We start from the raw sequence: 16,728 nt of genomic DNA, 5'->3' as shown, positions 1-16,728 counted from the left end.
TATCTGACCAGTTCCTAAAAAGGGTAACAAATCCCTCCCATCCAATTATTGTCCCATTTTCACTTCTATTCTTTCTAAAGAATTGAACTGCTTGACTCCAACTCCCAATTCTCTACAAACCTTCCATCTGATTATGATTGTCAATATAAATTCTGCCAGTGTCAATCCACTGATGTACTGACTTGTGTACTGACATTTGTTGAAAAATTCAGTAGAAAAGTTTGGAACTCAAACAGTTGCTCTTGATATTTCTAAGACTTGTTCATGTTTGGCATAAGTCTTCTAAACAAGCTTCCCTGTTATGGACTGTCAACTTTTATTTATGATTGGGTATCTATATTTTCTCTCTGATTGCTCAGTGCAGGCTTTGGTAGATAATGTTCTACAAGGTTCAATTCTTTCTTCCTCTGTTTTCCTTTTGTATATTAATTACCTTCTTTCATTGACTGGAAATTCTCTTCATGGTTTTGCTGATGATAGCACTTTGCATTTTACCTCCCACTATGAGAAACCTTGCATGCACGAATACCTTCAAATTCTTGAATATGCTTTACCAATTCCTTAAATGCTGATATCCAGGTAATTCTCCAGTGATGCAAAGATAACTTAGTTGATTTCAGTGCTTCTAAAACTCAATCCTGTCTTTTATTTCACAAAAAGGATTCTTCTGCTCTTTTGCTTATTTTCAGTGACCTTTAGATTTCTACACAAGATTGCATATCTCGGTTAGGGATTTTTTTTTTTTTTTTTCTGAAAACACCAAATGAGAGGAATTAGAACCTACAGTACTTAGTACCTTGCTTGGATTGGAGGTGGAGAAGAGAAGATATTTGTTGACATTAGACTTGAACTTCTGTAAACTAATTTTCAGGAAATACGTATGGAGGAAGGTTGTTCCAGAAAACAGCAGTTGAATGAATAAACGAGGAAGATGAAAGATTGGTTCTGTGAGTTTGAAGATGGACAGTAAATGGATGTTTACTGGTGGCAACACGTGTTTGGACTGTTTTGAAATAGGGAGCAGGAATTATAGAAGCCCATTCAGAAGAATAGTGCCAATCGAAGTATCTGTAGGAAAGACATGCAGCAGAAACAGTAAGTTTACGAGGCAGAGTGGAGAGACATCTGTTAGAGATGAGTCATTAATTAACCTAACTTCCCTCTTCTGAATGGAATCAAGAAGTGCCTGAGAGAGGCTTTGGGGGCACTGCCCCAGATGTGGGAACAATATTTCATTGTAGGGCTGATTTGTACAGAGTGAGCAGCTGTTTGGAAGAAAATAATGCCGAGAGCGAAAGAGAACAAATTTTTTTAGATGCAGAGGAAGCAATATTTGTAATGTACTCGTGCCAAGAGAGAATAGTAGTCAAGGTAATCTCCAAAAGAGATATATCAACATGCCTAGAAATCAGTGTCACCAAAGATATGCACAGGGGCAGAACGATCCTTTTTGCAAGATATAAGACAAGACTTGAGTTTTAGAAGGATTTAAATCAACTAAATTGTCTTTGCCCCACTGGAGAATTACCTGGAGATTGGCATTTAAGGAATTGGTAGTGTTATTAAGAAGTTGAAGCTGATTGAGCAGGGCAAGGTTTCTCAAAGTGGAATGCAGTGTGCTATCATGTGCAAAACTATGGATAGGATTTCCGGTCAATGGAAGGTCATTAATATAAAAGAGGAAAAGAGTGGGGGGGAAGAACTGAACCTTGGGGGACACCACCATTAGTGGAGAAATAGAAGACAGAGCCATCACCCTCAGTGAGTGATCAGAGAGAAAACTGTATAACCAATTACAAAAAACAAGTGTCCAACCGTAAGATGGAAGCTTGTTTAGAAGACCTTTATGCCAAATGCAATTGAAAGCCTTTGATGTCAAGGGCAACTGCTTGTGTATCACCGAACTTTTCCATTGAATTTGTCCATAAATGGGTAACATAAGCCAGAATATCACCAGTGGATCGACACTGACAGAATCCATGCTGGCAATCGTTGATCAGATGGAAGGTTTCTAGATAGTTTAAGAGTTGCCAGTGAATTGATTTCTCCATTACTTTAGAAAGAATAGAAGTAATTGCAATTGGACGATAATTGGATGGGTGGGATTTGTTGCCATTTTTAGGAACTGGTTGGATATGAGCAAATTTTCAATCAGAAGGGAAAGCACCTTTGGAATAAGAAAGTGAAAAAGGTGGCAAAGAACAGGAGTAAGTTCAGGAGAATAGGTTTTGAGAACAAGTGGAGAAATACCATCAGGACCTGGAGCTTTCTTAGCATCAAATGAAGTGTGTTGAGAATGGTGGGAGGTGTTTTACCAAATCATTAATACATGAGTTGGAAGGAAAATGGGATGTTAGCAGGTCAGCTTTATCCTTGGCTGAAGTGACAACAGAACCAACTGGTTTTGACAGAGGTGGGAGCAGAGAAGGGCAAAAGTTGCCAATAGTTTTGGCAAGATACCAGAATGCTTGGCTACCATTAGGGCAAGAAGCAAGTTTTCTATTCTTAGCATGTTCAAAATCTAGTTTGGACTGATTAATAACTGCTTTACAGTTGTGAGCTTTGATGTAGGCAGAAAATGAAACTGAAGAATTGGAAACAAGCCAATTGTGATATGCAATATTCTTCTCTTGAACAGCCTTAGCACGTTTATTGGAAAACCAAAGTTTAGATAAAGGACAAGATTTTAACGTGGAGTGTGGAATAAAGGATTCCATTCCTACAAGAATAATTTCACTGACACGATCTGAGCAAACATTTCTCACTGAGAAATGGTTGACAGAAGTTTTGAAACAGTAATCGAACCAAGGAAAGGAAGAAAATAAATCTCGCAGGTCATCCCATTTTGCATTCTTGTAATACCAAACAACAGGAGGTTGGGAATAGCCATTAGATAAAGGCTCCATTGGAGAAGAGAATCACCAAGTTGTGAACTGAGGTGCCTAAAGGACCACTCACTTTGACCATGTACTTAGAAGGGTTGTTTGTGAGAAAAAGATCAAGCGTGTTATCAAGTATGGCTGTATGGTCAGGATTGTCCGATATTCTGGTAGGTAAATGAACAATCTGTGCAAGGTCATTAGTAATTGCAAAAGCCTCAGCATCTTGACCAGCTGGGTCTGTGTGATTAGAGAATGGAAGCCAGCTGGAGTTGTGAACACTAAAATCACCAAGGAAAATTACCTCACTGTTAGGAAAGTTTGACTGGAGAAAGTCAAGTTGCAACGAGAGGAAGTCAAAGAGCTCCAAGTGATTAGTTGAGTTGGGAGAATGGTAGACACAATAGATGAATTTGACAGAATGAGGTAGAGAGATTTTAAACCAGAGAAGATTGAAAAGAGGAGATTCCAAATTTCCATGTCTCTGACAGGGAATATCAGAATTGACATATGCACAAGTACCACCTTTCAGTCAAAAGGAATCATACAGGAAATAATTTGGGCAACTGAGATGAGCAACGGTTGAATCAACCAATAACTGAGATTCTGTTAGAAAAAGTACATGGGGTTTGGCAGACTAAGTGGAAATGTACATCGTTGAGAATAGAACCTGAGACCATGTATATTTGTGAAATGAACTAGGAAGTGTTTGGGAGATTTAGATATTTTTGCAGATAAGCTTGCTCTATTAGTTTGACAATTCATGGTGTATTCAATAGTAAGAAAATGTAGGGGGGGAACATGCTGTATGAAGTAATGAAATTTTTGGATATGGCATACACATTGTATATTCTTACAGTGTGTATATTTTTAAGATATCCTTGACATAATGTGGCATCGACAATGCCCCCCTGCTTACACACTACTCGGACTCCCTCTGGTCAATATCAGGCAGAGTAGATGTAACAAAATTATACACTAGCTGATCCTTAAGCCTCCTAGCAAGTTACCAATAGGTTCGGTCTGGGGTACTAACTAGTGGCCAGCCTGTGAAAACAGTTTAGAGCTGTACCCTCGAAATGTAAGGAAGTTTGGATATTGCCATGGTCTTCATCATAACCACAAAAGACATCTGTCATACTGCATGATGGAAGAGAGAGGGGAAGGGTTGACCAGAACTTTGCTCTGGAGACCAAACATGGGTTCCACCACTTCAAGCCTCCAAGCAAAGTGATGGTATTGCACTGGTGATGAGAGTAATCTACCACCTAGTATTGCCTGGTAACACAGAGGGACGGCATTCCTCTGTGGTGTGGGCACCACACCTCGACCCCTGCTTACGTTGGTTTTACACCTGGGTGGTCACCCACAGTGTGCTTGTGCATGGGGGGGGTTATACCCACGATTACTAACAGTCCCACCATCGTGAAGGTGCAAGCAGAGGATTTGGCTGTTACAGACCATCCAGACTTCACAGAAATTGGGTCAACTTGACTTGAGTGTCACCCAAATATCAGTTCCATCAGTGTTTTAGACTCCTAGGTAGCAAGCACAGCTTGTCTGGCATATCTGAATGTCTGCGACAACCTCAAGGACCAATTACTGTAACTTCCGATCATCTCTTGTGCATAAGAACATCACAAGTATTGCTTCCTCTGCTTATGAAAAACTGGGTTTTCTCTTTCACTCATGTTATTTTGTTCTAAACAGTTACTCGCTCTGTATAAATTTGCCCTACCATTGAATATTTTTCCCACATCTGGTGCGGTGCCCCTATTACCTCTCTGTCTGAAAGACTCCATTATAAAGAGGCAGCTGAGGGCTAATTAATGACTCATCTAATATAATTAGGAAATGCTGTTATGTAGTATTTTTCCACAAAATTATTCTCTCTAATTAACAACTCCTAAATCATGCATGCTTTTTTTTTTCAGTTCATTTATTTAGCTTTACTAAATGTACCACACAATTAGGCAGTGTTCCTGGAACCTGCCATCAGAAATAAGACTGTCATTCAGCAAGATAGGAGGCTATTTACAGTACAACCAAATATATGGTCTGAGGAGATGATGGGTCCCAGAGAGGTTCCAGAAATGTTACCTAATTGTGTAGTACATTTAGGCTAAATAAACTAACTTTAAAAACCCACGTGGTTATTTCTAGAATAAAATTTAATGACCTGTCTTTCCACACACTCTGATTGCTGCATGCCTTTTGTATAGACATTTCTGTGGACACTGTTTGGTTCTTTAAATTGACTTCTATAATTCTCCCTCTCCTCCATATCAGTCAACATCCTTTTATTGTCCAGCTTTAAACTCACAGAACCAACTTTTTTCCTTCCTCGTTTATTCTTTCAATTTGTTTTCTGGAACCATAAATTTCTTTACATAGTTCTTAAATTGCAATCTACATGTCAACCAGTATTTTCTCAACCTTCAACTCACTTATAGTACTAAGTACCATAGGTTAATACCTTTGTGTTAGGAATTCCCCCCCCCCCAAAAATTTAAGAATAATATTGCTTTCATTCATCAAAACTGTTAGACATTTGTGACTGCCTTCCTACCTGCCATGCCAAAACTAGAAAAATGAACAAACAAGTAGAATATGAATATTATGTGTATATCATGATATATCTTTGCTGCTCTTTGTAAGACAGGCATAGTACTCTCTGACATTGAATAACACATTTTAGACCTATTGGTATAATGTGAGGTTTTTTTTTTTTACCAGTTATGTTGAAGATTAGCACGTTACCTCAGCTGACATACAGGCCATAAATTCCACATAAATTTCTCATTAAAGTGTTTGAGTTTAGATGTAATAACACAGTTAATGTTAAGATGATATTTAGAGATTTTCGATATATTTACCTCCAATAATTGCCTCCGATAACACTAGTAAACACGTAAAATTTTACGAAAATGAAAATATCCAATCTTTACTAATTTTGAAGTAGATATGAAGTTTTCTGAATGTTGCAGAGGTCTGCTAGAATAGCTCATGGTGTCTTGTCAATGATATACAGGAATTTTTCTAGCAGGGATAAGGTGATTATCCCCTTGTATAAGGCAGGCCACACCTTGAGTACTGTATACAGGTTTGGAGGTCTCATTTCAGGAAGGATGTAGAACTGCTGGAATGAGTACAGAGAAGGGCAACAAGATTAGCGAATGGAACAAAGGATTGCACTTACAAAGAAAGGCTTAAGTTCTGCAAGTTGCAGCATCTGGAGACTAGGCACCTGTGAGGTGATCTGATTGAAGTGTATAAGGCCTTGAATGGTTGAGCATGCTCAATGCTGATAGGATTCTTCCTTTTGCCTGGATTAATCACCTGAGGGGACATAAATTCAAATTGAGGATAGACAGTTGTAGAATAGATGTGTGGAAGTTTGTCTTTAGCCAGCGGGTGGTTGATTGCTGGAACAAACTTCCATTTGTCGTTGTAGAAGTTGACAGCTTAAATAAATTCAAGGCAGAATTAGACAAACATTTGGAGCAAATGGATTTGTGAAATGGGTTTTTTTTTTTTTTTTGGCTGATACTGTATAAGCTTGCTTTCTTAGATCATATGCCTATGCTAATGAAAGGCAAAAAGGTTCCATGTTTGATACAGGTATGTTCATAGCTTCATCTTACTGCCATATAAATAAAAATTACCTTGTAGTGGTAGTAGTGGCATGTGATGCAAGAAAGCAAGTGTATGAGCTTATGCAGCATCAGCCAAAAAAAAAAAAAAAATCACACCATTCCCTCCAAATGCCTGTCCAGTTCCTCCTTAAATTTATTCAACCTATCAACTTCCACAACGACAGATGGAAGTTTGTTCCAGCAATTAACCACCCGCTGGCTAAAGGCAAATTTCCGCACATCTATTCTACATCTGTCTTTTCTTAATTTGAATTTATGCCCCCTTAGGTTCATAATCTGAACAAGTGGAAGGATCCCATCAGGATTCAGCGTGCTCAACCCATTCAAGGCCTTATACACCTCAATCAGATCACCGCGCAGGTGCTTAGTCTCCAGCCACTGCAATTTGCAGAACTTAAGCCTCTCTCTTGGTAAGAGGATCCCTTCATTCCCCTCCCGAAAAAATGTTTTCGAAAAAAAGAAACATTTTTTTTCAAAAACAAGAGACAATCTGCCATTTTAAGCACTATTTCTGTGTTTAGGAACCCCAAAATCTATAAAGTAAACTTACTTTCATGCCCATAACAAAATATGACCCAAAATCTGTTGTTCACTGTAATCAACTATTAATACAAAGAATTAGAAGTGTGTGTGTGTGTGTGTGTGTATAGAGAAATTTCTCCTTCCCCCAATCCCATGGATACTGTCCATTTTACTTAGTACCCTATGTATATAAATATTTGCATATAAATATCTTCAATATTCCCTGATGATTAGAAAAAAATCTAATGTGGGAGTGGTTATTTCTTCTGTCAAAAATATACTGATTTTGGCCTTACTTAGCTTCAGGTGCATTAATATCTATTTCTTGATTACTCATTAGCATTAATGGTCTACAAATTATTGAGATTAGTGTTTTTAACTATGTACATTGATTTTCCTTTATCAACATTATTATAATTTCCAGAGTTGTCACCAGCATGGATGGGAAGTTATGCACCTTGGAAACCTGAGTACAAGTTTTATATTCTTCATTTGTATACTCTTAACTTTCTGTTGACTATTTCAATGCACTGGGCTAAAAGGGGGTACCTAATGGCAGAATTTCTGTTTCTAATCTAAAATCTTTACTTGATTTGGACTTGATCTCCAGCAAATTGCTAGACATTTTACCTGTGATTCCATGGCAAAAATTCCCAAAACAATTGAATAATATATAAATATAAACATTTTTGCTCTAGCGTGTAAATTATTTCTGTGCTGATATTGACAGATAGTGATGTTTTGCAAAGCCATTTATTTGTTGCCATAAGAACTGTATTGCAAAAATGTGTATAAATTTAAATACTGAAGAAATTTTGTTCAATACATGAACAAAAGAGTTAATGGTGTTTAGTTTGGCAACCAAATATGAAGTAAAGAAATCAACATTTTCATATACCTTAAAATCAAATTGATTTCTGGAACTAATTATTTGAACACTAGTTAATAATTAATTGGGATTAAAATCTCACTAATTAACAAAAAGGATGAAATTACATTGTGCACACTGTATGGTGTAGAAACTTGACTGAGGTCTGAACATAGATGGTTCTTACAAAAAAAACTTAATCAGCAGAATTTTTTTTTTTTTTTTTTTCAATTTGTAGTTCCATGTGTTTTTTTTTTTTTAAATATTTATGGATAGTTTACATGTTTCAAGAAATTCCTTATGTTGGCAGGGGTTCAATTACCAATTCATGTTAAAACTCTTGTGTAAGAGAAATACCTATATTTGTTTATTTAGGAATTTTTTCTGATTTACCATTAGTAGTTGTATATCATCTAGTAATTTAAAGTTTACTACTGTTGAATAATTTATGGTAGTAATTTGTTCAGTAATTGACTGATACTATTATAGGTGTTTTGAAATTGTGAAGATCTAGAAATTGTTGGTTGATTGAAGAGGTAGAATGGCAGACAAACTTCTTTTTGTAGACCAGATGTTAGTGGAGAACACCTTTAAATAATTGGTAGGATATTTTAACTTATAGATTTATTTTTTATTATTATTTTGAAATCAGGACATGTTATTTATTATTTAGCAGGAAATGTTATTTCCTGCTAAATAATAAATAACAAAATACCTAAATTAGGAAAATTAGGACAAAATATAAAAATTAGGACAAAATATATAAATTAGGAAAGTTTTTGTGCATCAGCATGTGCACAAAAAAAAGTAATTTTGTGATTGAAATTTAAGCTGTATGGGATTAACTTAAGTATGCAATTTTATTCCATTTGTGAAATTTGATTAAAATTTCATCATGAGTGGGATTTATTTACTTTATTTATTTACCAGAATATAAAGTCAGTTTCCTTTTTTTCTCTTCTCCAGTTTTCCCAGTTATTTCCCTTGCAAAAGATCAGTTTTTCATAGTGTTTTGTAGTACAGTTTTGGGCATCATGCAACTCATTTCAAGTTTGAGATCTGTAAAACCAGTTTCCCAAGCAAAAGTGACTGACTTAGTTTACCAGATTTTCTGCAATAGAAGATATTTCTTGTCATTGTAATATGTCCCTTTTCAGTAACACCATAATCAGTTAAGTTACCTTAATTGTACTGTTACTGATTTCATTAGAACATTTTTAATTTTAAAATGTCTAGCAAATTTTAAATTTTCCTGGGTTAAATTTATTTGAGAAACAAGCTATAATAACGTGTAAACAAGCTAATAACTAAGTACAGTAAATGTAAGCAGGGCTGCGATAACAGGAAAATTAACGAAAGACTGAAACCTAGTCACAGAGTAGTAATCCCAAAAATGGGCCAATGGATGCAAGATCTTCAAAAAGGCCTCTAAGGTTGGGAGAGTACATATCCAGAATTTAAAACAAATACACCAACCGTTTAATTATAATGGTTTAATACTAGAAACTAAAATGTACCAAACGATACTACACTGTAAAATGATATATGCAAAAGACTGATTTACAAAATAAATATACGATGAAACTTTAATATACAATAAAATATAAATAAATAAAATATTTAAAATACAATAAAGATAAAAGCGATAAAACATTGACTGAAGCTTTCGGAGGCTTCTGCCTCCTTTCTCAACAACAATGATGTTTAAGCAACACATCCTTAAGTAACAGGCTCACAGCACACGTGGTTGACCAGGCGCATGCTCAATATTACTTCCATATGATCCGGAAGCGGCTCTGGAGCGTGGAAATATAAAACGCTCATCTTTTGCCAGGACCACAGCTTCTAGTAGGGGGTGAAATCGAACACCCCTGTCCCTATTCATACTATTGTTCTCAGACGAGCCTATCCATAAACTCTCTAGCCACTTACAGTCCCAGTACCTATGCGCCCAGTCAAGGATGACAGCATTCACCTTGAAGACCTGATGATGTTTCTCCCAATAATGCTCAGCAATGGCGGACTTATTGCACTCTGCGGTCTGTATAGCTCGCATGTGCTCCCCCAGACGGTGTTTTAGTCGCCGTCCTGTCTCCCCCCACATAACATTCCCCACAGTCCGGGCATTCGATCTCATATACGACCACACTACTGGAATCCCCAGGAATGGGGTCTTTGACCTGTGACAACACTGTGTGCAACTTCCGACCCGGAAGCTGCACACAGAGTGTCTGAAAGCCACGTAGCATTCTTGAAACTCTATCTGACAAGCCCAGATAGTAGGGAATATAAACTGTGGCGACTGGAACGGACGGTATTTCATGATTAGGCTCCACGCCTCTATATTTATCAATGACCCTCTGGGGGTAACTGCATTTCATAAGATCTGCCCTAACTCGCCCAATTTCTTTCACTCTCTCTCCTCAGAGGTGCTACAATGGGTCCTAACCCTACCCAAAAGTGCCCTGGCCACGCTGTTTTTATGCTGGGCAGCCTGCTGACCTATAATGGGTGTACTGGCTCCTACACATAGGCTTCCTAAACACTGTAGTACTAAGCCTGGAGCCTTCTCTACTCACCATTATGTCCAGGAATGGGAGGGAACCATTCACTTCCACCTCTGAGGTGAACTGTATAAAAGGAGAGAAATCATTGAGAAAGCCAACTACATCCTCTTCTCTCCCCTTTTGCACCAAAGTGAACGTGTCATCCACGTATCTCTTCCACTTGCGCATAAGGAACTCCAAACTTGTAAAAACCCTATTTTCTAACTCTGCCATTGCCATGTTTGCGACAATGGCACTAATAGGAGAACCCATAGCTGTGCCGTGAACCTGTTTGTACATCACTCCCTTTATACAGCAAAGTCGTACTCGAAAGACATAATTCTACACCACAGCATATATCCTCTACACTTAGGTGCGATCTAGTACTTAGGGTATCATCTCTTTGCAGTGCCACCTTTACACATTCCACCCCATGGGCTATGGGTATACAAGTAAATAATGACACCACATCTAGTGACACCATTATTTCATTCTCCCCTACATTTTGACTCTTAACAAAGTTCACAAAATCCACACTGTCTTTAACAACAAACATGGACCATCCCACTATAGGAGAAATCAGCTGTGCCAGGAATTTTGACAAAGCATAGATAGGGCTCCCAACAAAAGAAACAATGGGTCGTAACGGGACCCCACCTTATGTGTTTTCGGCAGCCCATAAAACCTGGGCAGCTGACACCCCGTTGCATGCATAGACCAGTACTTTTCTTTAGAAATCTTACCAGTTTTTAACCAGAGCTGTAAAATCTTATTGCTAGAGGATTTCTGCGGATGACCTTGTATGTATTATCATCCTGTAATAAATCTAGTGCTTTTTTATGATTATCACTATTTAATACTACTGTAGATCTACCCTTATCTGCCGGCAGAACCACAATATCTTCATCCTGCTTAAGTTCCTTTAACGCTTTCATTTGATTACGGGTGAGATTAGGGGTAGCCTTTCTGGCCTGACATAGGATGGCTGAGGCTTTTACCCGGATACAATTAGCAATTTAAGAATTGCCCTCTCAATACCCATAGCTGTCTCAGTAATCGGAGGTTTAGGGGGTAACAAGGCAAACTTAGGCCCCAAAGCCAATACCCCCTCTTGCTCTGTAGTTAAAGGTTTACCACTCAGATTATGAATAAAATTAGATTTATTAACCCTATACATATTTGCCTGTTCTTCCAATAGCGTATTGAATTTGCTAATGTGCCTCATCTTATATAAATGTGCAAGCCTACCAACCCTATTATGAACTAACGTCCTGACACATGTTAAATGTAAAGGGGATAGTCTACTACTAATGTTATCTAGAGATACACCAATCAATCTCCTATTGCATCTTAAGTCATCATGTAATTTCTGTATCCAAGTGTTCAACACCTTCTTCTGATACCACGTAATAATCCTCATCATTCGCACATCCTCAAACGATGCTTTAATCCTAAATCCATGCGGAATGAGTCCATGTTCCCTACAACGGTACGCAAATCTTAGGTGTTGTTGCTGCTTAACCTCTCCTATGCTGCACTTCTGAAACTGCCGGATGTGTTGCAAAACTGTATGGCCATAAACACTGACAATATCTTCAAAAAGGCCTCTAAGGTTGGGAGAGTAAATATCCAGAATTTAAAACAAATACACCAACCGTTTAATTATAATGGTTTAATACTAGAAACTAAAATGTACCAAACGATACAACACTGTAAAATGATATATGCAAAAGACTGATTTACAAAATAAATATACAATAAAATATAAATAAATAAAATATTTATGTGGGGGAGACAGGACGGCGACTAAAAGACCGTCTGGGGGAGCACATGCGAGCTATACAGACTGCAGAGTGCAATAAGTCCGCCATTGCTGAGCATTATTGGGAGAAACATCATCAGGTCTCCCCGGTGAATGCTGTCATCCTTGACCGGGCGCATAGGTTCTGGGACCGTAAGTGGCTAGAGAGTTTGTGGATAGGCTCGTCTGAGAACAATAGTATGAATAGGGACAGGGGTGTTCGATTTCACCCCCTACTAGAAGCTGTGGTCCTGGCAAAAGATGAGCGTTTTATATTTCCACGCTCCCGAACCGCTTCCGGTTCTGGATTGTATGGAAGTAATATTGAGCATGCGCCTGGTCAACCATGTGTGCTGTGAGCCTGTTACTTAAGGATGTGTTGCTTAAACATCATTGTTGTTGAGAAAGGAGGCGGAAGCCTCCGAAAGCTTCACTCAATGTTTTATCGCTTTTATCTTTATTGTATTTTAAATATTTTATTTATATTTTATTGTATATTAAAGTTTCATCGTATATTTATTTTGTAAATCAGTCTTTTGCATATATCATTTTACAGTGTAGTATCGTTTGGTACATTTTAGTTTCTAGTATTAAACCATTATAATTAAACGGTTGGTGTATTTGTTTTAAATTCTGAATACAATGGATGCAAGGATCACTCTGAAAGTTACCTACCTAAATTAAATAATAAAGAAACAGTTTCACCACCTTCTGAATATATATCCCTGAGTTCATATGTCCTCCATTTTGGACAAAGAGAAAATAACTAAAAAAGAGAAAAGTCTTTGTGCTGGTCTCTGAAAAAGCCATTTTCAGAGACCAGCACAAAGTTTCCTTATGAACATCACTTGAAAATGAATGCCCACAGAAGTGTTTTCTCAAATTTCCAAAGAAGGAATAATCATTAAGGACCAAGTCTGGAAAATTTGTAGGGTAGCTGGTCTAATTCCTGGAATCTCTCTCTCTCTCTCTCTCTCTCTCTCTTCAAGACTCCAAATTAAAAAAAAAAAAAAAAAAAAAAAAAATCAACCAGAAATCATAAAATTCAAGTAATAACTAGAATAGTTATAAACAGATATTTTGCAAGTCATAAATAAGGGACAAGAAGTGGCATTATAAGTCTGTCATTGGGAGATTAGTGTGCCTATTATCTTGCAACCCCTGCTGTCTTCATACCCACCACTCCAAAAAAAAAAAACCCAAATGTATAGTTTGTTTTAGTGCGTTGCATTGATTGTTTTGTTTTCTTGCACTGCAAAAGGCAAATTATTTTGTTATTTATGTCAGGAATGTCGGAAGTTTTTTTTTTATAGTAACTTTTTTTGTTTAGAAATCGCGAAATGATGGGCAAAAGAAAGATTTGTGAAACTTGAAATTATTCAAAAGTTTGAAAACGGTGCATCTGTTAAATCTCTAATGAACCATTATAATGTTGGTGACCAAACCATTTGTGACACTGTAAAAAAAAGTTTGAAAACGGTGCATCTGTTAAATCTCTAATGAACCATTATAATGTTGGTGACCAAACCATTTGTGACACTGTAAAAAATAAAGGGAAGCTATTAGATTTAAAATCGACATCGTAAAAAATAAAGGAAGCATTGTATTGGACACGTGAGTAGTGCATGGCAAGTTTTTTTCATTTTTTATCTATCACTATACTTTTTACGTAGGTTGCTGAACATTTTTCGATACAATAAGTCCTCAACTTATGTAACTTCGGACTTAAGTTACATTATTTATATATTTTTTATAGACTGAAGATTTCGGTAAAGGGGGACACACATTTAATCATAATACCACAATGTAAAAATGCACAGAATTCCAGTTGTTGGGATTATCACAAATGCAATAAGATCGAGTTTACTACCCATTTATAATTAGATGCACTAACAGAAAAGCCCAATAAACTGGAAAGTACAAATAGTTTTTATGGTAGTGACCTCCAGAAATGTGCTTTAGTAAAATCCAAGCTCGCGTGGGGTTATAAGTGAGTTTTCGCCCTGTGAAGTTCTTTTCAGAAAATTTAATTTTGACTTTTATCACGGTGCCGACTAAGAGAATAAGTGACAGCGGTACTAATAAATCTACCAAGAAAAGGAAAGCAATAGTTGGATCAGAAAATTAAAATAATAAGGATGTAGGAAAAAATGGCCAAACATTAACAAGTATCATGCAGAATTCAGATTTTTTTTTGTCAGTGGCAACGGTGAACACAATAAAGGAGAAAGACAGAATATGATAAGCGATAGGCACCAATGAAGTCAACTATAATAAACAAGGCTACGAAATACATATCAGTTTTTACAGTACAATAATGTGAGTGTTTTCTTTGTTTTATGTTTTGTTTTTTATGTGCCACTCTGGCAACTTCACTTCTGTTCCCAGATCAATTTTTAAATTGAACTAATTAAAAATATATAACTATTTTTCTTCTGAGGATATGTGGTTTTTGTAATTTTGGCATATCAGGGATATAGTAGCAATATTTTGTTAGTCATTCCCAAGTTATGTAAAACTAGACACGTAATGTATCTGTTACGTATGTCTGGGACTTACTGGATTAACTGGGAAATCGATTATCCGGGAATTCTTTTTTTATCATTTATCCCGGAAAATTGAGTCTACTGTACTTGGATTTCAGGAAAGCTTTTGATACTTTTACACATAATAGACTGTTGCACAGATTGGAGTAGTGTGGCAAGTTACTACTATGGACAAAAGGATAGTTGAGTGGGAGAAGACAGTGGTTATCAATGGACACTGCTCTTCATGGACTAACATTATTAGTGGAGTTCCCCCATGCTTCGTTGCTAAGCCTCTTGTTGTTTTCTGTATATATTAATGATTTTGATGAAGGAATATTAGGCTTAATGTCCAAGTTTTCAGAATGATACAAAGGTTGGCAGAATGGTGTTAATGACTACCAAAACCAAGTATCATGATTGGAATATTAAGGTTTTGTAATGCTACTACAGTTTGAGAACCCAAATTGAGCTAGATAACCTATCAGCAGTCATCTGCCCATTTGTTATAAGCACAGTTGCACAGCTCCTGACATGTGGCCTACTTTGTTTTTTATTTGTGGAAAACGTTTTTTTTTTTAAGTTGGCTTGTGATATGACAATGTCTTCTTTTTCTTAATGGACTACAATTTTAAGCTAGAGAAAGTCCAAGTGGAGATTCCAAATTACTAATTTTCTGACAGGTAATATCAGAGTGAGCACATGCACCACATTTAATTTCTTATTGTATGCAATTTTTTAATAATTTAAATTTTTAAAAAATGGCGTGTATCATATACATGTCTTAAAATTTTTCTGCTGAAAATGAAAAACATCTTTCCCTGTTAAGCATGCTGCTTGTGTTAGATTGGGATAAATCATTGATCTTCTCCTTCGCCTTCCTCTTCTTCGTTTACTGAAGAAGGTCTCAGTTGAAAAACCAAAGTCACTGATACAAATATGAAAAATAATACAAAGAAAGGAAAAAATTAACTAAATCAGACCCTTGTGTTACTGGTTATAGGAAAGTCTTATGAGGGCTGTTTAATAAAGAATGATCATAATTTTTCTTTTTCACAACATACCTTTATTAATCATCCACATTTTGATCCTTTTCAAATCAGTTCCCATTTGATGAAATTAACTTACTCCAACATTTCTGCCATTCTTCAAAAACACAGTGGAAGACTTTTTTTTGACATGTTTGAGTCTTTTCCAATGTATTTACAACTTCTGACAACTGGAAACATTTTCCTCATAACTCCTTTATCTTTGGAAATATAAAAAAAGAAGTCATGGCTATAGGGTGGATCAGGATGCATTTTAAGTTAATGCTGGCTGAATACTCTGACAGTATGAATAATGAGAGCTCTCCACAATTGTATGCCTGTGTGTGCAGTTGTGGTCATTTGTGATGAATGTGATCCAGCAAAGTGTGAGGTACAGTTAGCATTAGTAGAGGAATATGATGCAAGAAAGCAAGCTTATATAGCATCAGCCAAAAAAAAAAAAAAAAAAAAACCTTCCCCATTTCACCCATCCATTCACTCCAAATGCTTGTCTAGTTCTGCCTTGATCTTATTTAAGTTGTCGCCCTCCACTACGACATTTGGAAGTTTATTCCAACTATCAACCACCCGCTGGCTAACGGCAAATTTCTGCACATCTATTCTACAATTGTTTCTCCTCAATTTGAATTTATGACCTCTCAGGTGAGTAATCTGAGCAAGAGGAAGTATCCTCTCAAGATTGAGCTTGCTCAAACCATTCAAGGCCTTATACACTTCAATCAGATCACTTCACAGGTGCCTATTTTTGAGACCAGATGCTGCCATTTCCAGAACTTAAGCCTTTCTTGGTAACAGCAACCCTTTGTTTCATTCACCAATCTCGTTGCCCTTCTCTGTACTTGTTCCAGCAGCTCTACATCCTTGCTAAAATGAGGCCTCCAA

The 16,728-nt window shown here is 36.8% G+C and overlaps 1 protein-coding gene across 1 annotated transcript in view; it reads left to right on the top strand.

Moving 5' to 3' along the window:
* LOC150090562 (eukaryotic translation initiation factor 4 gamma 3-like) overlaps positions 1-16,728 on the top strand; it is a 144,112-nt gene that overhangs the window by 51,227 nt on the left and 76,157 nt on the right. The window contains exon 2 of the mRNA XM_090371591.1: positions 8,415-8,526. The gene's annotated coding sequence lies outside the window, so the exon portion shown is untranslated. The remainder of the gene's footprint in view (positions 1-8,414; positions 8,527-16,728) is intronic.

Source organism: Mastigoproctus giganteus, chromosome 1, assembly GCF_048544385.1.
Source record: "Mastigoproctus giganteus isolate SK-2022 chromosome 1, ASM4854438v1, whole genome shotgun sequence".
Lineage (NCBI taxonomy): Eukaryota > Metazoa > Arthropoda > Arachnida > Uropygi > Thelyphonidae > Mastigoproctus > Mastigoproctus giganteus.
The sequence above is the reverse complement of the archived record's forward strand: the minus strand, read 5'-3'. Positions and strand labels throughout refer to the sequence as shown.